General features: G+C 45.2%; 1 protein-coding gene and 1 long non-coding RNA gene across 5 annotated transcripts in view; one reads left to right on the top strand and one right to left on the bottom strand.

The window, feature by feature from the left end:
- Positions 1-7,634, top strand: part of LOC134288018 (uncharacterized) — a 149,575-nt gene extending 141,941 nt beyond the window's left edge. Inside the window, exon 2 of the long non-coding RNA XR_009997701.1 lies at positions 6,194-7,634. This is a non-coding gene — a long non-coding RNA (uncharacterized LOC134288018). The remainder of the gene's footprint in view (positions 1-6,193) is intronic.
- The window catches only part of LOC115266350 (protein outspread), a 709,621-nt gene that overhangs the window by 504,208 nt on the left and 179,001 nt on the right, over positions 1-26,412 (bottom strand). The gene's annotated exons all lie outside the window — the stretch shown is intronic.

Genomic DNA, 26,412 nt, shown 5'->3' with positions numbered 1-26,412 from the left:
ATGACAGATCATGGTAATGAATGATCAACGAACTGGTATGCTGCGGGAATATGACCAGTTCTAGAAGTTACCGTGCTCTTAACGGATTGAAAGTAATTTTTGTCCACCATTGCGTCAAAAAATGACTGCTGATTTGAATGCTTCATCAAATTGATTGAGCACTTGAAAACCTCTAGAGATCAATTGGAGCCTCTTCCAATTAGCGAGCTCGTGCCGTATCTGTGTGCCCCGAAACGGCCAAACCGATATCAAAATTATCTCTCATTTTCGATCTTTCAACCTGACCCAGAAACTATTCCAAATCCTTTGCAAAACAGTTGCAAAACCCGTCCAATGTTTTCGTTTTCATTACATTCCGAGCTGCATTCCTTGCTCATTATTCTCCAACAAGCGCTGTGCAATCTGCTGCAAAACTAACTGGCTTTGAACTTATCTGCATCGCAAGATCTAAATTGCGCCAAGGTAGGTTATGAATTCATGTCTACCTCATACAAACATACGTATCTCTCTGTTTCTCGTTTCAGTACAGATTGCGCCCTGGGTAATGAGAAGACAACGGCGTCGTTAGCTGATCCGGAGGCCAATTACCGACCGACCGACCGCGCGCGAGCGCAGATTCATCGTTGTTTGATATTTATATAGGTGTATAAGTCACATTGTGTCTCGTCGGCCGCGGCCGCTCAGATTCAGCACGAGCAATCTCGCGGCTGAGAACTCAAAACGTGATGGGCCAAAGTGACGGTGTCGAAATGTGTTTTTCGACATAAAAATGTTCCATTGATGGGTTTGTGAAATTTTTCTGCCGAGTGGCTGGCAGCGGTGTAACGCCCTTATGGCTCGATAGAGTCGGCGGCGGTGTGGTAGAACAAACAGACGCAGAACGCGCGCGCAGCAAGACTTGCGAGAGTGTAGGAGTGGAACATGTCGTTCAATTCCCCGCGAAGCCTACTTAGTTGGTGGTGTTTTTATTTGAACACGACGACGGGCGTTAGGAGGCCACCTTGACACTTCCCGGGTGTCCCGCCGTAGCCGCGCCCCCACCGCAGTCAGCGTCGCGGCGTGGCCAAAGATGGAAACTTGCCGATCTGGAACGCGTGCGGCTCAAGGTGTGAGATGCCGTGTACCTAGTATGTAAAATTTTATCGACTCGCGCGCGGGTATGACTTGACCAAACTTGGTACACACAGGAAGTGATCGCTCGCGGCGATACGGACTTGTCGTGGCGGCGGTGGTGGTTATTATGAGCCATTTTGAAATGTCATTCCGGACCATGGGAGTTGATTGGATTTCTTGTTTGCACAGGTGCATCGTTGGGACTCGTGGGAGGTTTTTGTGTAATTGTATGCGGGCTCGAATACTTCAAGTGCTCGCAGGTCCTCCGTGAGAGCATGGTCCAGGTCTCATGATATTAGACATATGAGAGGAGACATAATACTCATGTCACATATCAAGCTTGTGAGTCTTCTTTCATCGTCCGAATTTAAATTCCTAAGAAGCTTGCCACTGACCACCGAAACGTTGAATGAAAACGTAAAATTCCATATTTACTTTTTTCCAAAACTTTCAAACAGCACTGCACACCTTTCTGCGGCATGACTGACTGTTGCGACATTACCGTGAAATCGCACCACAGAAAATGTCGTCTGTCATCGTTAAAATACCGAAATAAATTGCACCGGAACAGATTAGCGTCCGAGACAAGTGACGAAAGTAACGACAACGGGAAGTTAAGTCCCCTCCTTGGGATTGGAGAAGCTTTCTCACCAATCATACACAAATACGGTCCTAAAACACGCGACAGCCAAATAAGTCGACGCGAGCCCAAGTAAATTGATATTTTATTTTCGGCACGGTATAAAGTGCGCATTCCATCCATGCACTGACTGGTGATGCGACGCGGCGTACCAACTCCGACCACCCCGAAGACCGCACCTAATTTTGTACTTGCTTATGACGACACATATCGTATATCTAACTCTTGTTTCTTTAAAGAATTATTGCCAAGATTGTTAACGACAGGCGCAAGCAAAAAGCCACGAATCAGTGATATGTTTCCAAACCATCAAAGTTTGACTCGGCGCTAAGTGTTGTATTACGAGGTGATTAGTCTGTTCCCAGATTTTTACAATCACGAAGAATAAATAAAAGGTAAAACAAGTGTCTCTGCCCCGAAATCCAAACGTTGGTCAAGTGGATGACCACACGATACGATGGAAGATCAACGCTGTCATAAGCAATCGTAAGAATATCAATAATCCTTTCGATCGCGTTGGATCAATTTTGCCATCATGAGGCATGTTCATCCCACTATCCCCTGCTCTTGTGCAATGTCATAATATTTTACTACTTTTACCGCCAGTCGAGCGGCTTGAAACGTGCCCGGATCGACACATTGCCGGATGAGTGGATGGCTAATCCAATTGAAGAATGTCGCGGCGTTTGCGTTTGCGTGTGGATTTAAATCCAGTGACACGCGAAAAAGGTGAATGTCAAATCCTATTAGACACGGGTGATCGATCGATGCGATCGATCTGTGGGCCGACGACGACGATGATGATGATGGCGCAAGGAGAAACCTCACATGTTCCATTCATCCGCACGCGGCGCAACGAACGTATGAAGATGTGATTATCCGTAGCCAAGGCCTCAAGTTTGTGGAATAAGAGGCTCATGAGCTTCTAAGGAATTTAAATTCGTACGATGAAGGAAGACTCACAAGCTTGACATGTGACATGAGTATTATGGCTTATCCCTGAGAAAATGTTGCATTTTTAGCACAGTTTTTGTTAAGTTTATTGGATCTACACTTTTAATACTGAGCGAGCGGTTATGCGTTCGCACTCATGACTTATTCAAAAAAAGCCTTGAACTCCTTATTGGCTTACGAACTAGAAAATTAAGCATATTAAAAAGAGTGTTCAGCTTGATGCAATACGGCACCATACTGTCGTACATCGTCACGATTAGACAGAAGATTAAAGAAGGAAACATGGTAGAAGACCCCTACACGACATAGTGTAACAGTTCAGCGAACAATAACTTGCGTGCTCGCGCGAAAGCAATAAACGAACGTTAAAAAAAGGCTCTGGCCTGCAAGCAATAGCCTCGCTAACGCTAACTTAGCCGAGACCCATCCAGAGCGATGACAATCATCCCGTATAACAGTTATTAAATTATTATTTTGAAAGTGTCATCACTTTTTTTTTCAACTGATGAGGCTTATCAGATAATTTGATCAGTTGTCAAACCTCTTACGAGGTTCTTAATAGATTAAAGAGGACAACCGGACCTCTTTGAACTTTGGTCATCGTGAAGTTAAGACGCAAGTAAAGCCCAAAAAGTTATATTGCAAACTGTGGAGGTGTGGCTGTGACATAAGCTACCATTAATACGCGTTTGGAGTATCATCCAACTATTACTCTCCATTGAGTGTCGTCGTACCGCTTTAATCCGCTTCCTCGCGGTAAGCTATCCACCGACAGAAAACCACGTTGTGAACGAATTTTTTCACCGCTCTACCGCCGCCACTAACATCCGTCGGTCGCTACGCAGAACCAGTCGGCGGACAACCCGAGACCTCCTGCTTCAAGTCATCATCGCTCCAGTCGTCGATTAATCACGTGAATCAGTACCACATCTAAAATTAACATTAGTCTATACAGGTTGGATTTTCTTGTATGTAAACCTCTTTTTAAGTGCGCGCACTATAGGCCAAGTTAGGGATACACGCCTTATCCTCGAGAATTCTTTGAATACATGTGTAAAACGAATCAACATCACTAGTCTGTTTGCAAACGAAATCCAAACTTCTTAGTACGGTTGTTCTCTAACTTTTTGCCTTTCTCGTACACTAAGTGTACTTGTTGCGCAAGCTGCGCAAAGCACCTCCAAGCCCATTGTGCTTCTACCTTCAGCAACACTCAATGCAGGTTTTATGGAACTAATAGAAAACGGACCAGATCAAATACCAATAGACTAAGTGCAATTTGGTAGCAGTGTAGATCTAACACAACCACACATGTCTAGCTATAGAAAAAAAGTTTGTTTACAATCAAGCGAGAAGAAGTTGAATTAGCTTTTTTTTGCAAACTTTACCTAAAATTAAATAATATTGTGCTTAATAGTTGCAAATTTGTTTCAACTCGGAAGTAGTACTAGCATACATGTATGTGAATTAGTGAATCGAAAAGGTGAATTGAAGGTAATAGGATTTAGTTAAACTTATATTTAAAACAAAACAAAAACTAAGCACAGAACAAAAACTATCACAGTTCTAGATCACAGTTAGTTGCTCGGAAATCACAGCTATTGCTCAGTCAAGGCCTCATCTCTGCAGTTAAGACCTACCATAAACTAAGGTAAATGTTAAGTAATTATCATGCCGTAATATGTACGAATAACATAAACTGCACTACAGATAGTAATAGCAGAAGCTACCGTGCGGGACCGCTTCCCGGACCTAACGGATATAAAGAAACACTAAACGTAAGTAACCTAATGATTAAATTCGAAAAGTTAGATTAGGTTAAACTACCCCCACATTTCTAAATGTATGCTGAAATTTACAGGGAAAATTTAACATACAAGTCAAACATACAAATAAAGACAACGTATTCGTCGACTGTGTTTAAGTTTCTGGAAATCAAGCCCAGGTTAATCATCATAATCAAGTCTTGTTACCGTTATTGGGAACAGTACCGGAAAGGCTATATGCTCACTCCAAAAATGACTTTTTGATAGAAGGCCCGGAGGGTCAAATCACATATACCAATCGACTCAGCTCGACGAATTGAGGTGATGTCTGTGTGTGTGCTTGTGTCTGTATGTGTGTGTACAAAAAACTCACATCACTTTTTGGCAGTAAACCTCAAACGAGGCGTTCCACGGAGTCATGTCAGTCGATCCTGAGCGACCATTTCAAAAATGTCTGAAACTTTGCACAGTTTTTCAATTTCATCTAAATCGCCATTTTTCGATATCAAATTTTTATTTTGAATCACGACTAACTTTTCAAAAGGGTGTATGCGAAAATAGTTCAAAAATATTCTAAAAGCTGCACAGCAAAAACGGATTGTTCGATTGTTATGAATTTTTCAGCAAAGTTAGATAACTAAATGATGATTCCTAAGAAAATATACACTGTAAAAAATTTCTTTTTTTACTTTAAAACAATATGATCTTTGTCACAAAAACTCAAATATCTCAAAACCCTATCTTTTTACCAACGTAAATTTTTTAGGGAAAATGGCCCATTATATCAGCTATCTACCATAAAATTTTGGTGATGGTAAACTGATAAACAAAAAAGTTATAACATTTCAAACATTTCACAATTTTTACATTTAGTAACAAAAAAATTTTTTTTTCTGTGTAAATTATTTCGAGAATTATATGTTGATGCTGATTTTATTGTAAAGGCTACCGCCTGAATTAAACAAGTTGAACAAGCTGCATAATAAAAGTTTTATATATTTGCGTATACGTCTAGTTGATCTGCAAAAAAATTACCTCTTAGAGAACAGACTTTATGATCGGAAGAATGCGAGTAACTTCAACAACAACAAATGCATGAGAGGTACATACCACAGACAAACAGACGAAACGCCTAGAATAATTTTCGTGAAAATCCATCGCCCAGTTCCCACTACCACCACCTGGTGGAAATGTTTCACGAAACACTGCGTTGTGCAATATCGTCATCAGAAGGCGCTAGTGTGAAACGTCAAACGCAAAGAAAAACGATGGGCACTCTTCTGGTCATGAAAGCCACAACCATGATTCAAAATGATCGTTAAAGGCGTGGTCAATGCAAATTTCGTCAGTGTTACGTTTGTTTGTCTGTATACATACCATGACAATGCTCACGAAAAAGCAAAAAAAAATACTACCGCTATGGATATTAAAAATTTTATAGTAAATTTTTTCTTCAGCCAAGTAAACAACACCAAACTGGTCAGTTAAAACTTATAAGTGATTTTGTTTATTATAATCTAACGAACAACATGAACAATCGCTTTCTCAAAGGTCTTCAACTCAACGCTCTCTTGTAGACCGTTTGATGAAAAAAAATGTTCAAAAGAGTTACGAAATCTCACCGAAAGCACCATAGATAAACTGGTTATGCCCAAATTGAATACAAATTTACGCATTTTAACGTCCTGCCGTCTAGACTTTGACAGACGAGCCATCTGAGAAATTGCCAGAAGTGCTAAGTGCAGAGAGTCATGCCACCATACCATCAGCGACATCTGTTTAAACAATATAATCACGCCCCTTTTCAAAAATGCTTTGAAATATACTTCAACATCTATACCCATTTCAATATTTTTATCGTTGCAAAACACGCTTTCACCATTCATCTTGAAGAAGAGGGAAAACACTTGTCCTCAAATGTAACAGCAAATTAATGAATAAACGATCAATGCGCGGAGGGCGTGATAAAATCGGAACATTACTGTACATATAATATACATAATACATAATAAAAACAGCTTGTTCTACTCACGCAAGGCCATTAACAATAAAATCAGCATCAAACTGCGATTTCCGGCCGAAATAATTTACACTAAAAAAAAATTATTACTAAATGTGAAAATTGTGAAATGTTTGAATTGTCAAAACTTTTTTGTTTATTAGTTTATTATCACCAAATTTTTATGGTAGATTGCTAATCTGCCGTAATTCTGCAAAGTGACGTAAGCGACATTAATAGTTTTGGCCCATTTTTTGGTTATTATGCATAAAACTCTTGCTCATCCTTTAAGTTTCTTTCCAAATATGATAGATTACGATTAGATCTTGCATTCTAATACAGCAGGAATACCACAGTGTTATTCTCACCCCAGATATTATAAATAATATACCAAAAAATATCGAAATTTTGAATGGCGCTTACGTCACTTTTCAGAATTACTGCAGTAGTACAATGGACCGGTTTCCTTAAAAAATTACGTTGGTAAAAAGATAGGGTTTTGAGATATTTGAGTTTTTGTGACAAAAATGATATTTTTTAATGTTAAAAAAATATTTTTTTTCACAGTGTACATTTTCTTAGAAATCACCATTTAGTTATCTAACTTTGCTGAACAATAAAATCAGCATCAAACTGCGATTTCTGACCGAAATAATTTACACAGAAAAAAATATTTACCAAATGTGAAAATAGTGAAATGTTTGAAATGTTATAACTTTTTTGTTTATTAGTTTACCATCACCAAATTTTTATGGTAGATTGCTAATACAATGGACCGTCTTTCCCAAAAAAAATACGATGGTAAAAAGATAGGGTTTTGAGATATTTGAGTTTTTGTGACAAAAATGATATTTTTTAATATTAAAAAAGATGTTTTTTCACAGTGTATATTTTCTTAGGAAATACCATTTAGTTATCTAACTTTGCTGAAAAATTCATAGCAATCGAACGAACCATTTTGGCTGTACAGATTTTTGAATATTTTTGAACCATTTTCACATACACCCTTTTAAAAAGTTAGTCGTGATTCAAAATAAAAATTTGATATCGAAAAATGGCGATTGAAATGGAACTGAAAAACTGTGCAAAGTTTCAGTTCAATAGAAAATCATGAATTAAAAAATTTCCTCAATTTTGATGCTGTTGCTTGGAATCGCTCAAACGGTTTTAATGACCGACGGTTCATTCGACGCGGAATCTGGTCCCATTGTTTGCTATTGGAAATGGTTCAGATCGGTTCAGCCGTTCCGGAGTTATGGCCTTTCAGGTGTTCCGGACCACTACCCTTGGAAGGGGCCATACTAGGGGCCATACATAAAAATGCAACAAACACATACATGCGACACATCAAACTGCGGCATTTTCGATTACCGTTTAACAGTTAGCAAGAAAACAATTTCAGACCATATCTGAACTGTTAGTGTTCCGGAACCGGTTCCGGATGTCCCGCTGGAAGTGGCCAAATATAAAAGTGGTCCAAAACTATGCATGCGACACATCAAACTGCGGCATTTTCGATAACTCGATGAACAGTTAGCAAGAAAACAGTCTCAGACCATATCTGATCTGGTAGTGTTCCGGAACCGGTTCCTGGTGTCCCGCCGGAAGTAGCCAAATATAAAAAATCAAATCCATGCATGCAACATATCTAAGCGGGGCTTTTTTGATAACCTAATGAAAGCTGACAAGAAACGAGTCTGAGATCATAACTGAACCGGTAGTGTTCCGGAACCGGTTTCGGATCTCCCGCTGGAAGTGGCCATATATAAAAGTAAACCAAATCCAAGCATGCGACATATCAAAGCGTGGCTTTTATGATAATGAAGGGTTGGCATAAAAAAAGACTCAGATCATATCTGGACCGGTAGTGTTTTGGAACAGGTTCCGGGTGTCCCGCCGGAAGTGGCCGTATATAAAAGTGAACAAAACTTACGCATGCATCATGACTTTTCCGACAACTTGATGACCGCTAATCAAGGAAGTAGGCTGAGACCACATTAGGGACTGACAGTAGTGCCGAAACTAGTTCCAAGTTTCCCTCCAAAAGCGACTAATTTTAAAATTGAACCAAACCCATGCATGCGAAACAGCAAAGCGCGGCTTTTTTGATAGCTTGATGAACTTCAAGGAAATAGGCTCAAACCAAACCCATACATTGAGGTATCGTGGTTTTTTTAGGTAACATTTAGCAACATTGGGCTATTTATTTATTTATTTACACTAAGTCAACAGGTAATACAAGTCACCCCAACGACACTTATCTTACACTTACAGACTGACGCGGTACCTTACATAATTCACGTTTAAAACTACACTTATTTGTCTTACGTGAAGCATTAAAATCAAAAACAGAATAACATTTATTGAACACACGGGGCATGCTACGAATCGGTTCGTGTTGACCGTAATTAGTCCTAGCTGAAGGAAGACGTAAAAATGAGTGTGTTCGCAGATTCCGGCGGCGTGCGTTGATGTTTAGCATGCTCAAGAGTGATGGGCAGTCAATATTGCCCTGCAGGAGGTCTCCGACAAAGCATGCTTGAGCAACATTGCGCCTTGCAGCGAGAGGTTCCAAATGTATGAGTTGGCAACGGCTCTCATAACTCGGTAGGTCATGCTGATTCCTCCACCTGAGGTGGCGTAAGGCAAAACGAATAAACTTTCGCTGGATTCGCTCAATTCGCTGTACGCTGTTTTCGTAGTAGGGGGCCCAAACGACTGCCGAATATTCCAGAATAGGACGTACAATTGAGCAGTATAACGATTTCAAGCAGTAAACGTCCTTGAACTTCTTGGCAAAGCGGAAAAGGAAGCCGAGCTGCGACGATGCTTTCCCCACGGCATAAGCCACGTGGTCCTTGAATGTCATTTTGGAGTCAAGGAGAATCCCCAGGTCCTTCACTGTCGATACACGATGCAAATGTACTCCTGCCAAAGCGTACTCGTAACGGAAGGTTGTTTTCTTGCGGCTAAACGAAATGACAGAGAACTTCGACACATTTAGGGACATTCGATTAACAGAACACCAACCAGCAAAAGCTTCCAGTTGTTGCTGCAAAAAAACGGCATCGCGGGGTTCCGCAATAGTGGAGTACAGCTTCAAATCGTCGGCATATGAGAGCTTCATGCAGTTGAGGATCGAATTGACATCATTCATATATAGCAGAAACAGAAATGGACCGAGGTGACTGCCTTGCGGTACGCCGGATGATACTGGAAACGGGGAAGGAACATGATCACCAACTTTCACATGATGAACATTTGCAAAAAATAGACGCAAGCCATATCAGTGCGTAACGGAACCGATTCCGGGTGTCCCGCCAGAAATGGTCAAGTGTAAAAGAGAACCAATACATGCCAAATATCATTGACTTATTCAGTAACATGATAAACGGTTAGCCAGCAAATAATCACAGACCATATTCGGGAGAACCGTTTGAGTTCCAGAACTGGTGATGAGACGAGTAACCCGCCGGAAGTGGTAAAATATAGAGGGAAACCAAATCAGCGCAGCGTTTTTGATAATCTGATTAACGGTCAACAAGAAAATAGTCTCAGGCCACATCTAGAACTACTAATAGTATTTCGGAATCGGTTGCAGGTGCTCCATTGGAAGTAATTAAATAGAAGTGAACCAAAATCATGCATGCGACACATAAAATCGTGGCTTTTTCAAAAATTTTCCGAACGGTTAGCAAGAAAATAGCCTCAGATCACATTAATATTCGGCTTTTTAGGTAACCCGATGAACAGTTGACAAGAACATAGTCTCAGACCATATTCGAGGAATCGGTCCCGCCGGAAGTGGTCAAACGTAAAATTGAACAAAACCCATGCAAGCTGCACATCAAATATCGGAATTATAAAATTGAACGAAATAAACGCCAAATCAATAAACGTTGGGTAAGATTATAAGTGAAGAAATGGTGAAAGTCTTCATATATGCAAGAGAACAAAATCGTGACCAAAGCGATCTCATCAAATCACACCATTTCAGATTGCTGCGGTGTAAATATATTGTAGGATGGATCAACGTTTTGTGGAAAAATTATAATTTGATCACATCAACACCGGATAAAGTTTTTTCAATCTTCAATTTCCTTCTAAAATAACAGCTCACAATTTGGGTACGGCTGGTTGAGCCCTCGCTCTTCTCATAGCGGTTGAAATTTGAATGGAAAATTTCCATGTTCTGTATTTTTCTCGTAAGGAGGTCAAATTTCACATGGATCGTGTTACCAATGATAATACATAAAATATAACCTAAAGTGTGCTAAAAAAAACTTTGTCGAAGATCACAAAGTGATCTGTGATTGTAAATAAAGTTAACCTTCTTCATGCATTAGTTGATGCTCACGCCGCTGCCGTAGTGAATAGAATGGGGTCATAATGATCCCAATGCATTTTGCAACTCTGTTTTGCTGTTGAACATAACATCGAAACTTATTGGTGGTACAAAGTTTCCCAAATCGATGGTGGCTTTGTTAAAATTGTTGCTTTTCTATATAAAGGACTCAGGAACATTTTTGCTAACGTCGACGGAAAGATCATGAGTATTTATTCGACGAGAAAGGCACTATCACCACTAGGTGGATTAATCTGGGTTTTTTCCTCTTTGAGTTCCTTTTTCGTTGAGTTGATCGTTGCCAAACCCGCCCTGAGTGAGTTAATCGGGCAACTTCACACAAAACGCGGTTCCACATCACATTTTCGAGGTGTGTACTAAGTGGAATTAGTATTTTCTATCGGGTTTTGTGTAGAAAAAAGCAAAAAGTTTGTCGGACACGTAACGGTTAACAATCGTGAGAAATTCTGACACAATAAACGTAAATAAATATGTATGTACATTGCATTGTCAGCCTGGTAGTGGCTGAAACAATAGGATATCTCCGTTGCATACGTGCAGAATGTCGAGGCAGGGTTGCTCGACAAGTGTCAGCTCGATTGCCCCAAGAAAGGCCCCAAGTAAGGACTACTGGAGTACTGTACTGTAGTGCTGTACTGTAGTCCAAAACGAAGCAGTTAAGAGCACCATCAGACACGTGGAACGGAGTCGACGGAACGAATGGTTTGACGTGGGGTGCAGGGCGATTTTTTAGGAAAATAACGCAGCACTGGTTATCTTCAGCATGGCAGAACGTCGGGGATTGGAAACAGCGAATGCACCAGATGATAAAGTGCTCGAGACAGTTTTACTTGAGGCTGAGGCCCTCATAAATTCACGACCACTCACGTATATTTCTCCTAAATCGGCAGACCAGGAAGCCCTTGCCGCCTTACTCCTAACCACTTCCTCTTGGGAACTTGCAATGATGACAAGCTATCGCCAACCGAAGCAGTCAACTCGTTGGTGGCACTACGGTGTTACTGAAGACTTGCGCAGGCAATCACACAGCGCTTTTGGGGAAGATGGGTGAAGGAATATTTCTCAGTCATCTCTCGTAGGTCGAAGTGGTTTGAAGAAGTGCGAGACATAGCAGTTGGGGATTTGGTGTTAGTAGTGGGCGGAACGGCAAAGGATAAGTGGACTCTTGGGCGTGTAGAAGCGGTAGGTAATTCCTGGACGTCCAAACAGCATTAGGTGTTCTCCGACGTCCAGCAGTGAAGCGTGGACCAAACGATTCGATCCACAATCACTAAGAAAAACGTGAATTAGATTGATCTATTTAGTAAAGCTAAGCCGTGAGTAAAATTATTTATACATGCAGTTATACACAGCAAAAAATATGAAACTTAAACAACACGTAAATTGAAGATCAACTGAAATTTGCGGCAGAAAAATGAAAATCACCAACAGTTAGCGTCAGACGAGCAGCCCGCTGCTGGTCAGACGGCTTGTTTACAGATTTTAAAGCATATTCGCTTTAAATTTCCATGCATCTGCTATAAATCATGCTAGCCCCTCTCCATCATCAGCTAAACGAACGCAGTAGCCGGAGCATGTCGGGAATGCGTGCATTATGGTAGAAGCAGTTTAACTTTGGCTGTCTTCAACAAGCTGAGATAGCCGAGAGAGCTCGGGTGTGCTACTCATACCCCAAGGATCTGAGTTCTATTCTCGCTCGGAGTTCAATTTTACTTTATATTTTCTAACAAATATCTGCAATGTAATTTTTAGATCGCACAATAATTTCCATCATATATGACGGGGTCCTTTTGTTACATTCGATCCGTCATAATTTTACAGGTTTTTTTCGAACTGAGTATATTTATTTATAACCTTTTTATAAAGTTTTAAGTTTGTAGGGAATCAAAGCTTATACTTGTTGTCGTGATAGGACACCTTCCCAAACAGTTGTACAGTCACGTTTTTTTTACGTGGGGATACGTACCGCGTAAAAAAAAACTCAGTTCAAATTTCGAAAAACCGCGTAAAACAAGTCTCATTATTTCTCGACGAATCATGCAAAAATAAGACGATGAAATTTTTTTTGTATGGATTACGCGGCCGCGTAAATCCAAACTGCGTAAAAAAAAGACCTGACTGTATAACCAAAATGTGTAAGTTACTTGAATTACTTTAAAATATTGTGCTAATAAAACTACTTTCTTGCTTTAAGCTTACCATAACTCAAAAATGGGTTTGCTATTCAAGATTTAGACAAACCATCACAACAGACTCATCCCAAAGTAACATTTTAATGACCAATTCGTCTTGTAGAGGATTTGAAAACCGTCATAATAGCTAATATCTTTTATTTTGATTTTATGATGGTTCTAAGAACCTTTTCTAGTTCATTTAGCTAAAAAGTGTTACTTGGGTCGCTATGAGTAGTAATTCAATAAATAAGTATCAAGCTGGCTTCATCAAAGGCCGATCGACAACAAGCCAGATCCTCACCGTACGGCAAATCCACCAAAAACGCCGTGAGTACCAGCTCCCAACCCAGCACTTGTCCGTCAACTCCAAGGCTACATACAACAGTTGTTATAGCTATGGAAAATCAAGAACGAGGATAGCTAAGAGAACGGATTTTTGATGACCGGAGGAAAACTTAAGAATATAATTTTGAGGTAGGTATTCCTCCCAAAAGCAGCCATCAACGACGCATCGGAGAGCAAAATCGAAACGTGGATGATTGATTACAAGCAGAAACTGCAGACCTGCCTCTTTCGGGAAAAAAAAAAACGCCACCTGAAAGAAGCGGAGTGCGAGGTAATGAAACTTCTATTTCCAAGAAACACGGAAGTTTAACCAGAAGCTCAAAGGAAGCCCTTCGAAAATCGTCAAAATATAACTAATGAACTTATTTACAGAATTAATCGTAAAGGGGCTACTTCCTAAAGAGAGCCAGGTTTCCGGAACATGGCGTTGCTCCCACTTTCATCCCAATTTTTCTTGTGTTTATTTAGGGGAGTGAGTGGGGAAAAAGAAAAAGCCAATGCGGGACATCTCAAGAAACGGCCAACGTTGTCAAAAGACGTTGCCAGCATATCGAAGGGTCTCATTAACAGTTTGTTTTTCAAAATTTAAAGAAAGCGCGGTTTTATTTTTATATCATGTCAAAATAATCTTCCAAATTTATGACTTATGATACACTTACATTTGCCCGCATAAAAAACGGTAGGGCCAAAGGAGATCAAGGTTGACCAGGGCTTTTGAGGGTTAAGGTAATCAACACCTTAAATTTAAATTTGGTGGTTTATTGCAACCTCAGAGTAGATTCCCTGAGGCATTTGCCTATTTTTTAAGCGACATAGGGCATTCCGTTGAGACAACTACTAAGATCTCAATTAATTCATGTAGCCCAGATATCACGGCTTATTCAATGTCATATACCTACTTCCCATTAAATCGCCACATCAAGATAGCAGCGTAATGAAACCAGCTGCCCGTTGATTGCCTTGCCCCAAGTCATCAACCGTATAAAATACTATCATCAAATCCAGGTTGATGTTTCCGACCCCTCTTGTACGTCATTTCACTTTATTCGTCACTTTTGGCGTATGGGCATTCATACGTACGTACATTACCGTTTACTGTTTTATTCTTCTCCAGCTTCATCCCGGACGACGACGGCGATGACGACCGATCATAATTTAAGTAATTATGTACGCTCCGCCAATTTTATCCACATCACTAGTGACACACTTCTGGCCGGCCGGCGTCCATCGTCCCAGTCATCCCAGTCTTACAGAAGGAAGTTCAGAACCCAGCGGGACGGTCCGGCAGGCTACCGCAGCAGTGTAGTGTCAGCCAGTGGCCGATCGTGTTCATTTTAACCCATTTCATGACGTCGTCGTCGTCGTCGTTGTCGTCTTCGCTGTGCTCCGCCCGTCGCATTCCAGCACTCCAGCAATCCAAGTGGCGGACCGACTGCTGAGGCTCGCTGATTTCACTCCACCCGGTCGGTCGGTGGCTGGTCGGGGTGGAGTCGGTACGGTACAATAAAGTGATCACATCGGGTACGGCACAGAACAGCTGGAGTCGTTGAAGTCATCGGTCAATTGGGTTGCCAGTCAGGCAGGCGGCAGGCGCGCAACAAGTCGACGACATCAACCCACCAACCGACGCGCGACGAGGGGAAGCAAATTCGCCGTTTTGTTTTCCACCGCCTGGAATGGAGAAACCCCCCTCCCGGCCAGAAGGGCCAGAAGCGAAGTAGCAGCGCGCGGTAGCATTCGTTGAAAACGATCTTTGGTCACACTTGATCAGGTTTATAGGTTAGGAGGAAGTTCACGGGGTGCATACGAAATCAGATGAAATCCCGAGTGGGATTTAGCATGAACGTAAGGGAATTAGTAGGCTGGGCGGGGTTGCGTTGCCATGGGCATTTTGAAACTGAGGCAGCCTGCGTGATTACTGAACATTGTTGCTTACTCACTATGGTAGCCATGAAATGTGTGTCATGTGTAGATCGCGATTTTGATGTAAAATATTTACCTGTAAAGAGAAAATAAACTTGATTAGTTTCATATATTTGCATATTTGATAAGTTGAATGATAATAAAAACATCAAATAGGGTAGTTGAATTTTCAACGCGAACTCGATAACGTCCATGCTACGCATTGAACTTTTTTGGGGACGAAGGCTGTTGGATTTCAGCGTCAGGCTATTTACCCAAAACAAGTGCGCAACTCTTCCAATAATGGTCCATAAGAAAATATCATCAGCTTCTAAGGAGGTGGCTACGTGAGCTAGCAGTGAAGGAACTTTTGCTATTTATTGTTCAAGATGTTCAGGATCTTTATGAAGATCGTCTGCTCATCCATCGCCTACTACAAGGAAGTTGGTAGTCGGTGTTTTGATCACCCGGGTGTACTCCTTATCGGTTACACTAAATCCGGAGCAGTGGCGAAAAAGAAAAGGATAGGAGAGATGCGAGGAGAACGACTAGAATCGGGAGAAGGTACGGGAGTTGTAGGATGCAGCGAGCACGATCAGAGGAAGAGCGAAACGAACGGCGGGTGGTGTTCGCCGCTGCAAACGCCGCGCTCAAGACCGAGATAAGAGCAAGCAAAAAGGCCTGCTTTGAGGGTCTCTTTCAGAGTGCCAATACGAACCCGTGGGGTGACGCCTACAGGATCGTTATGGCCAAGACGAGAGGTGTGATGGCTCCTACAGAGCAATCTCCAGAGATGTTGGAGGGGATCATTGGAGGACTTTTCCGCGTCATGATCCTAGTCCTTGGCCTCCTTTCGTAGGACAGCCGGGGACTGGGGCTGACGATGAGGAGATGGTCACCGATGTGGAACTTGCGGGGATAGCAAAGTCCCTTAGCGTAGGTATGGCCCCAGGTCCGGACGCAGTTCCGAACCAGGCCTTAAAAGTAGCTATTGTAGAGGCTCCCGAGATGTTCAGGTCTGCTATGCAGAAATGCCTGGACGAGGGAGTTTTCCCAGAAGCTTGGAAGAGGCAGAGCCTGGTACTATTGGGTGACGGGGAAATCACCCGGAGACGCGTCGACATATAGACCAATATGCTTGATTGACACGGCGGGGAAGGTGCTCGAAAAGATCATCCTCAATAGAATGTTGAGGTTCATCGAGGGTGAGAATGGTCTTTCGAGCAACCAGTACGGCTTCCGGAAGGGGAGGTCCACCGTAGACGCTATCTTGTCGGTAACAAAAATCGCCGAGAAAGCACTCGAGCCTAAGAGGAGGGGAATACGCTTCTGCGCGGTAGTGACTCTGGATGTAAGGAATGCGTTTACTAGCGCCAGCTGGTCTGCTATTGTCGATGCGCTCTTGCGTCTGGGGATACCGGAGTACCTGTACAAGGTTCTCGAAAGTTACTAGTGTACTAGTCTACGACACGGAGGTGGGTCAGAAGTGCTTTCACATAACCTCAGGAGTCCCGCAAGGTTCCATCCTGGGTCCGGTGTTATGGAATGTCATGTACGACGAGGTGTTGAGGTTAGAGTATCCAGTGGGAATGGAGATTGTCGGATTTGCCGACGATATTACGCTTGAAGTCTACGGAGAAACGATCGAGGAGGTGAAGTTGACTACCGACCACTCGATCAAGGTTGTGGAGGCGTGGATGCGGTCCAGGAAATTGGAGCTGGCTCACCACAAAACAGAGGTGACGGTTGTTAACAACCGGAAGTCGGAGCAACAGACGGAGATCAGTGTAGGAGAGTGCACTATCCTGTCAAAGCGCTCCGTCAAACACTTGGGCGTGATGATCGACAATAAGCTTACCTTCGGTAGCCATGTCAATTATGCCTGTAAAAGAGCCTCCACAGCTATTGCGGCACTGTCCCGGATGATGTCCAATAGCTCTGCGGTGTACGCCAGTAAGCGCAAGCTTCTGGCTAGTGTTGCTACGTCCATACTTAGGTATGGCGGCCCGGCGTGGTGCACCGCGCTAAGTACTGAATGCTAGGGTTGTGACCGCGTACCGTACCGTATCACACGATGCCCTCTGCGTCATTACTGGTATGGTGCCTTTCAGCATTCTTATCAGTGAGGACATGGACTGCTTCGAAATGCGCGGCACAAGAGGCATACGCAAGACTGCCAGGATGGCCTCTATGGTAAAATGGCAGCGCACGTGGGACAGTTCCACCAAAGGAAGATGGACCCATAGGTTGATACCGAGGGTAGATAGTTGGATTAACAGGCGCCATGGGGAAGTTACATTCCACCTGACACAGGTCCTTACAGGTCATGGTTGCTTCTGACAGTATCTACACCGTTTCGGGCATGCGGATTCTCCCGAATGCCCAGTGTGCAATGGTTTAGAGGAAACACGTTTTGTTCATGTGCCCGCAGTTTTCGCACAATGCGTGACCGCATGCTTGCCACATGCGGGAGGACACAACTCCGGAGAATTTGGTAGGGATGAGTTTAGCTGGAATGCCGTTTCAACGGCTATCACCCATATCGTCTGGGAGCTACAGAAGAGGTGGCACGTGAACTCGGAGAATGGCTAGTCTAGATGCAGTACAAGAAGTGGTCCAGGGGTTCGAAATCGGCTTTGTAGGTCATACCGCTGTCTTGCGGTCGAAATCGACCCTTACAGCGATTAAGTGGCCGCGGAGAGGAAGTCCCGGCAGCGGTGCCGTCGTGGCGTCGGTCTACTGGGTTGGATCCGAGCCCGTGGTTGGAAAGGGGTCCCCGGCAAGGGTCGGGGTAGGTGAGACCCTGCTGTCTGCAACCTTCGGGTGCATCTGATAGGGCCTGAAGGGTAGTGATACCCTTTCTTACGGGCAGGTCAGATCGGGTTGCACGTGGGCATCAGTTCTTGATGTCTGCCAAGCAGTTGGGCGTGGGCGGGGTTGGCCCTGCCCGCCTTCCGAGGACAAAGGGAGTGGCGAAGATCACTCGGGAAACTGGCTAAGCGCGAGTATGTTACCGTTATGGACTTTCCAGAGCGAGTCATCGATGTTCGTTGCTGCTAGACTACGAAGCTTACCTTGAGGGTGCGTTGTGCACTAGCCCCTCTCTGAAGCAATACCTTCTTGGTGGTTCCGGAGAGACGTAGGGTTTTGCGACCATAGTAATGTGTTTTAGTGGGTCGAGGAGAGAGTAGTCCTGGCTTTTACTAGTGTTGTAGAAGACGGCCTTAACCCCACAATACCCTAACCTTCCTGTTAGGGTATCTGTTGAGCAGATCCCCCCCCCCTATGGTTTAGAAGAAAAAAAAAGAACCGCGACGGAAATCCGCAATCTCCAAAGCATGTTGACGAGGTTGGCGAGTCCCGGTAAACCAATCAGTGTCAAAAAAAAAAACACGAGAAGTCTTCTTCGAGAACCTACGTGTCTCCCCAGCGAGTTACTGCAAGAAGGTAGCTACTCCTCCGGAGTCCAACGGCATGGATCTGCGAGCCAGGTAACAGTGGATCGCAATGAACCTTCGAAAGCTGCCGATGAGTTCCTGCGAGTTAGACCACGGTAGAACCCAGCGAATCTCCGAAGCCCGCCGTGGAGTCCCAGCAAACCAGGCAACTGAGGAAAACAAAGATTCTCCGAAGTACGCCGGAGAGTCCCTGCGAGCCCGGAAGCGTTGGGAAACATTCTGGGAACCCTCCGGCAAGTCTAAGTAAACCAAGCAGCGACAAAAAACTCCGCGAACTTACCTAGCCCGTCAGTGAGTAACTGCACGTCAGGAAACGGTGGATACTCGACGGCTCTCTGAAGATCGTCAGAGTGAGCCTGCGAGCCAGGCAACGGCCGAACTGGCTAATCCCTGCGAACTAGGAAACGACGGAAATAATTGAACCTCCTGAACCCACCGGCGAGTCCCGGTAGGACAGATTTGACGATTTTGTCAAACAAAACAACATCGGCCTGTGGCAGCTGTCATCGCCTTGTAGTCTTACATCAACTGCTAGCTGCTACCGAGCTTTCGGTTATACATAGTTCACCGAGGCCGTCGATAGTAAGGTAAGCATTAACGCACACCTGATAGCCATCAACGTGGCGTACGTGCTACCCAAAATAACCGACTTTAAGTACGGGTCATCGGTGGCCCTGAAAGAAGATCTACACAAACTCACTGACTGGTGATTTGAATGCAAAGTACGAATCGTGGTCGAGAGACGATCTATTAAAACACTTTGTATATGACACTTGAAGTATTGATCGCATGAGAGTTTTCGCATTCCAAATGATTTTTTTGGTACCTCATTCCTTCTTCAGCTTACTTTCGCGTAAATGATAACCCTCTAATAAACTTGAAACTCTCATTCAAGGAAAGCATTTCTCTTCGATTGCATACTTGGCCACATGCACCATTAGTTGGTGATATCCAGCAGCATGTCCCGCTTACTGGAATTCCGATTTCCATTTTCCAAGCCCCGGCTAATTTCACGGATTTCATCGAACCAATCAGCAACGGAGATTCTTTTACACAGCCACTCGCTCAGAAGCATAGGATCGGATGAAGGCGGACGGGATCATTCGCCACCCAGTTCCATTCAATTCAAGTGGGTGACAATTAAACCATCTCGGCGCTCTCACTTTCCAGCAGATAAGCCCATCGCCGCGCACCGTGCTGTTGCCACTGAGCCTCCGAGCCGCGATTCAGCGAAACAGTGCCAAAAACACGACGCGACGACGGCACAAAGCGCCTTGGCAAAACAAAACTACAAAAGGTCCCCCCAACAAACGATGACAGATAATCAATCATAGCAGATTGATCTACGACTTCCTTTTCGCGGTCATGTCAACACCCTGGCGATCGTTCCAACCGCCGCCGCCATTCCTCCGGGTGGCGAGTCGACGATGGCAAGGGCGTCAGTCTGTGTCAGTTGGACGATGAAGTGCCACCACGGCAAGAAGAGGAGCCGCCACATTTGATACGGTCGCGCGCAGGCTCCTCCGGATCCGGAGTGGGAGCCGAGCCCAAGCCCCAGCCGCAGTCAGTGTGCAGAGTACAATGGCCTCAAAGCTTGATAGTAGTTTTCGCCGGTTGCGCCTCTCGCTCGGGCTTGGATGATGTATCGATGCGATGCAGGTCAACACAATTCTATTCAAGCATTCCGAACATCGCCGCCGCCGCCGCCGAGGCAAGTGACTATAGGATTTGCGGTGGAAATAATTGAGATTTAATTATATGGCTGCAACGACGTTCGTACACAAGTGCATCATGATTAAGCAGGGAGGATTTTTTGCGAAAGCTTCGTCCCAATATGGGTCAAATGACGTTTGAATATTCTGCTAACTGCAGAGTTTATTATAAGATCAGTATGTCTTCTGGACGGATGATATGGCAGAAAACACATGCAGTTTTAAAATCATAATCGTGTAATATTTAGTTTCTGTGAGCAGAGAGACTGCTTTGTTATCCCAAGTAATGGTATTAAATTCAAATAGTTTTGAGGTTGTTGTAACAATCGTTATAAAACGAGAATTTATTAATAGTGAATTCATTGTGGGTCTAAATATCTCCTCGGGTCTATTTCACTTGGAATTACTTCTGCAAACTTGAGCGTCGGTTCTCCAGAGGAAATGGCTCTTAACAGCATCTGTTCCTTATGATAGGGGTGGCTGATTGACGTCCTAGTGTCAGGGAAAAACAACAAAGCCGCTGGAGCAATTCAACTACCAAGCGAGCTCCTAAAATACGGCGGAGAAGCACTGGTGAGAACACTACTCTGAGCCATTACCAAGATTTGGGAAAAAGAAGTATCACCGGAGGAATGAATGGAAGGTATCGTGTGTCCCTTGTACATAAAGGGCGAAAAATTGGATTGCAGGAACTATCGCGCGATCACACTACTGAGCGCTGCCTACAAGATACTCAAATTTTATGCCGCCGTCTTTCACCGATTGCAAGGGAGTACGTGGGGCTGGATTCATGGGTGAACGCGCTACAACGGACCAGATGTTCGCCATCCGCCAGGTGTTGCAGAAATACCACGAATACAACGTGCCCACACATCACTTGTTCATCGACTTTAAATCGGCGTATGATGCAATCAATCGAGACCCGCTACGGCAGATTATGCACGACTACAAATTTCCGAATAAACTGATAGGATTGATCAAAGCGACGATGGAATGAGTGATGTCCGTAGTTCGAGTTTCAAGGACACGAGTACCTTCGAATCTGAAATCTCGCAGAATCTAGCACACGAATTTAACTATCTACAAAACACTGATTAGACCTGTAGTCCTCTATGGGCCCGAATCATTCACGCTACGTGCAGAGGACCAACGCTCCCTTAGAGTTTCCGAACGGAAGTTGTTGCGTACGATCTACGGCGGAGTGCAGATGGAAGACAGGACTTGGAGAAGGCGAATAAATTACGTACTTCATCAGCTGTTGAGAGAACCAACCATCGTCCACACCACGAAAATCGGGAGGATACGGTGGGTGGGTCACGTCATCAGGATGTCGGATATCAACCCGACTAAAATGGTTCACGAGAGTCATTCAACCGGTACAAGAAGATGTGGTGCGAGCTAGGTGGGTCGATCAAGTGGATGACGATTTGCGGACCCTATGCAGAATGGGGAACTGGAGACATACAGCCATGGATCGAGTAGAATGGAGTGGAGACGACTCCTACGTACAGCAGAGGACACTCAGCCCTTAGTCTGACCAGTACAGGTAAATTACTTACCTTACCGGTCAGGCTAAGGCCGGGGTGGCCTCTGCTGTACATAGTAGCCGCCTCCATTCCACTCGGTCCATGGCTGTTTGTCTCCAGTTCCGCACTCTGCGTAGGGTCCGCAGATCGTCCTCCACTTGGTCGACCCATCTAGCTCGCTGCGCTCCACGTCTTCTTGTACCGGTCGGATGACTCTCGAGAACCATTTTAGTCGGGTTGCTATCCGACATCCTGATGACGTGACCCGCCCACCGTAGCCTCCCGATTTTCGCGGTATGGACGATGGTTGGTTCTCTCAGCAGCTGATGCAGCTCGTGGTTCATTCGCCTTCTCCAAGTCCCGTCTTCCATCTGCACTCCGCCGTAGATGGTACGCAACACCTTCCGTTCAAAAACTCCAAGGGCGCGTTGGTCCTCTGCACGTAGGGTCCATGTTTCGTGCCCATAGAGGACGACCGGTCTAATCAACGTTTTGTAGATGGTTAACTTCGTGTTACGGCGAACTTTATTCGATCGTAGAGTTCTGCGGAGTCCAAAGTAGGCACGATTTCCTGCCACAATGCGCCTCTGAATTTCTCTGCTGGTGTCGTTGTCGTCGGTCACCAGTGAGCCCAAGTACACGAATTCTTCAACCGCCTCGATTTCATCACCGTCGATATGAATTCGGGGTGGCGGGCGCGGTGATTCCTCCCTGGAGCCCTTTGCCATCATGTACTTTGTCTTCGACACATTAATAACTAATCCGATTCGCCTGGCTTCACTCTTTAGTCGGATGTACGTTTCCGCCATCGTCTCAAATTTACGAGCAATAATATCAATATCATCGGCGAAACCAAGCAGCTGAACGGACCTCGTGAAAATCGTCCCACTCGTGTTTATCCCCGCTCTTCTTATTACACCCTCCAAAGCAATGTTGAACAGCAAGCACGAAAGACCATCACCTTGCCGTAACCCTCTGCGAGATTCAAAGGGACTCGAGAGTGTCCCTGATACTCGAACTACGCACATCACTCGATCCATCGTCGCCTTGATCAACCGTATCAGTTTATCCGGGAATCCGTATTCGTGCATAATCTGCAATAGCTGTTCTCGATCGATTGTATCATACGCCGATTTGAAATCGATGAACAAGTGATGTGTGGACACGTTGTATTCGCGGCATTTCTGCAACACCTGGCGGATGGCGAACATCTGGTCCGTTGTAGCGCGTTCACCCATAAATCCAGCCTGATATTTCCCCACGAACTCTCTAGCAATCGGTGATAGACGGCGGCATAAAATTTGAGAGAGTATCTTGTAGGCAGCGCTCAGTAGTGTGATCGCGCGGTAGTTCCCGCAATCCAACTTGTCGCCCTTTTTGTAGATGGGACACACGATACCTTCCATCCATTCCTCCAATGACCCAGTGTAGTGCTCTCACCAGTGCTTCTCCACCGTATTTTAGAAGCTCGCTTGGTAGTTGATCTGCTCCAGCGGCTTTGTTGTTTTTCAACCGGCCAACCTCCTCCTCAATCTCTTGAAGGTCAGGGGCCGGAAGTCTTTCGTCCTGTGCACATACTCCTAGATCTGTTACCACGCCACCTTCGGTACTTGCAACGTCGCCATTGAGGTGCTCATCGTAATGCTGCCGCCACCTCTCGACCACCTCACGCTCGCTCGTGAGAATATTCCCGTGATTATCTCGGCACATGTCGGCTTGTGGCACAAAGCCTCTGCGCGAGCGGTTCAGCTTCTCGTAGAACTTTCGTGTGTCCTTAGCGCGGTACAGCTCTTCCATCGCTTCGCGATCTCGTTCTTCCTGCTGGCGCTTCTTCATCCGGAAGACTGAATTCTGCCTGTTCCGCGCCTGTTTGTAACGTGCCTCATTCGCTCTCGTACGGTGTTGCAGCATTCTCGCCCATGCTGCATTCTTCTCGTTTTTCAACTGTTCACATTCGCCGTCGTACCAGTCGTTTCTGTGATTCGGAGTCGCGAAGCCTAGTGCTGTAGCCGAGGTACTACCTATGGCGGATCGGATGTCCCTCCAGCCATCTTCAAGTGTAGCTGCGCCAAGCTGCTCTTCCGTTGGTAGGGCCACTGCTAACTGCTGCGCGTAGTCTTGAGCCACTTCTACGTTACGAAGTTGCTCGATGTTGAGCCGCGGCGTTCGACTTCGACGCGTGGTGATAACTGTCGAAAGTTTTGAGCGCATGCATACAGCGACTAAGTAGTGATCCGAATCTATATTCGCACTGCGGTATGTGCGGACGTTGGTTATATCTGAGAAGAATTTACCGTCGATTAGAACGTGGTCGATTTGGTTTTCTGTTTGATGGTCGGGTGATCTCCAGGTGGCTTTGTGGATATCTTTGCGGGGGAAGAAGGTGCTTCGGACTACCATACCACGGGAGGCTGCAAAGTTTACGCATCGCTGGCCGTTATCATTCGATACGGCGTGCAGGCTGTTTCGCCCGATTACCGGTCTGTACATTTCCTCCCTTCCTACCTGCGCGTTCATGTCGCCGACAACGATTTTCACGTCACGCGGCGAGCAACCATCGTATGTTTGCTCTAACTGCGCGTAGAACGCTTCTTTCTCGTCATCAGGTCTCCCTTCGTGTGGGCAGTGGACGTTGATGATGCTGTAGTTGAAGAAACGGCCCTTAACTCTCAACATGCACATCCTTGCGTTGATCGGCTGCCACCCGATCACACGTTGTCGCATCTTGCCCAACACTATAAATCCTGTTCCCAGTTCATTGGTGGTGCCACAGCTTTGGTAGAAGGTAGCCGCTCGATGCCCGCTTTTCCACACTTTCTGTCCAGTCCAACAAAGTTCCTGCAACGCCACGATGTCGAAGTTGCGGGGATGTAGTTCGTCGTAGATTATCCTGTCACATCCTGCGAAACCTAGTGACTTGCAATTCCATGTTCCAAGTTTCCAATCGTAGTCCTTATTTCGTCGCGTGGGTCTTTGCCGATTGTATCGAGTCGTATTTTCTCCTATGTTATTCGCAATGGGGATTTTTACGGGTGGCTTATTGGGCCTACGCCAACACTCCTGTCTCGCCGGAGGGCCATCGTGCCAGTTCTGTTTAACGTCCCAACCAACACTGGGACGACCACGCTGATGGGGCTACCACCTTGGATCTAGCTGGGCGTGGTGCAGCGTTTCTTACTCAGCCGCTGGATGCCAGAACAGACGCTGTTTGAGCCGCACCTCCCTGGTGAACAGACACTCGGATCGTACCTCCTCAATCTAGCTGAAGTCAGAAGGACAACAGTGCCCAGGCTGCACTACCAGCTAAGCACACAACTCTTAGCTGGCGGTCTTTGTCATCGCTTGACCCGTGGAAGCATGAGGTAGGAACTTGTGAGGACCAGAGCTATATTGGACGCTCTCCTTATCGACTCACCGTTTTGCAGCCCGTACAGGTAAATGGTAAGTGTCGGAAGGATACATGTTTTGGACTTGATCAATGGTTCGAACGTTTAGAGGTTACCGTTTTGTAGTGCCTCCGTATGCAACGTACGATAAACGAGGGCGCCATCGAAACCTCGGCTTTTCACATGAGCCTACGAATCACTGAAGCCTCGAGTTCGTAATGAAACTTGTAACTAATGGGGCCTACCTCTATCCGGCATCAATGAGACCCCCTTCTTCACTGCCTCAGGGTCGGCATATCCGCGTGACCAGTCGCGACCAAGAAAACACTTGAACTCCGGATTGCAACACACTTCCTCACTTTATTGGCTGACTTGGGCACACAGGTACCTTTTATTGTCCTTCACACTTCCTTACAGCCTATCTCTTACCTTAACTATTCTTCCTTCTTCTCTTAAACGGTCGGCGAGGCCCCTTCTTCGTTCCACAACCACTTCTTTCCACCTTCTCCTTCGACGCTGGCTCACTTCGCTTGTCCCTGACGCTGCGACGGCTTCATTTCCTGTTCCTTGTTCGCTTCTCGTTCCTCGCCTCAACTGCCTCAACTGTTCGCGGTCGTTGGCTTGAAGGGCTGGCGGGGTTGGCCTTCCTAGCGTCTCGTCGGGGTGGCTTGGGTGGTCTCCGGTAGGTGGTGCACCGGCAGGGCATTCGTTGGCCCGCCGAGGGCTTGATGGGTTGCCTTCCTAGTGACCCACAGGGACAGCTAGGGGTAGTCTCCTGTAGGCACGACTGGTGCCAATTTGCTCAACGTCGACTCAGCGTTGGGTTATGATGCCTGCTCGGGTGGTTGATTGGCCGCCCGGCAGTAATGGAAGGTCCACGTGGAGTAGAGAGATGGGCGTCACGGTATTGTTCGGACAAATGTTCGAATCCAGCTATCGAGGTATCTGGTTCTGATTTTGGACCGGCTTCTCCGGGGGTTTCTGCTTGGGAAGTTGATTGGCCGCCCAGCAGTAATGGAGCGCCCCACGTGGAGTGGCCGAATTGGAGATTCGGTAGTTCCGGAATCGACG

Source organism: Aedes albopictus, chromosome 2 (assembly GCF_035046485.1).
Source record: "Aedes albopictus strain Foshan chromosome 2, AalbF5, whole genome shotgun sequence".
Taxonomy (NCBI): Eukaryota; Metazoa; Arthropoda; class Insecta; order Diptera; family Culicidae; genus Aedes; species Aedes albopictus.
The sequence above is the reverse complement of the archived record's forward strand: the minus strand, read 5'-3'. Positions and strand labels throughout refer to the sequence as shown.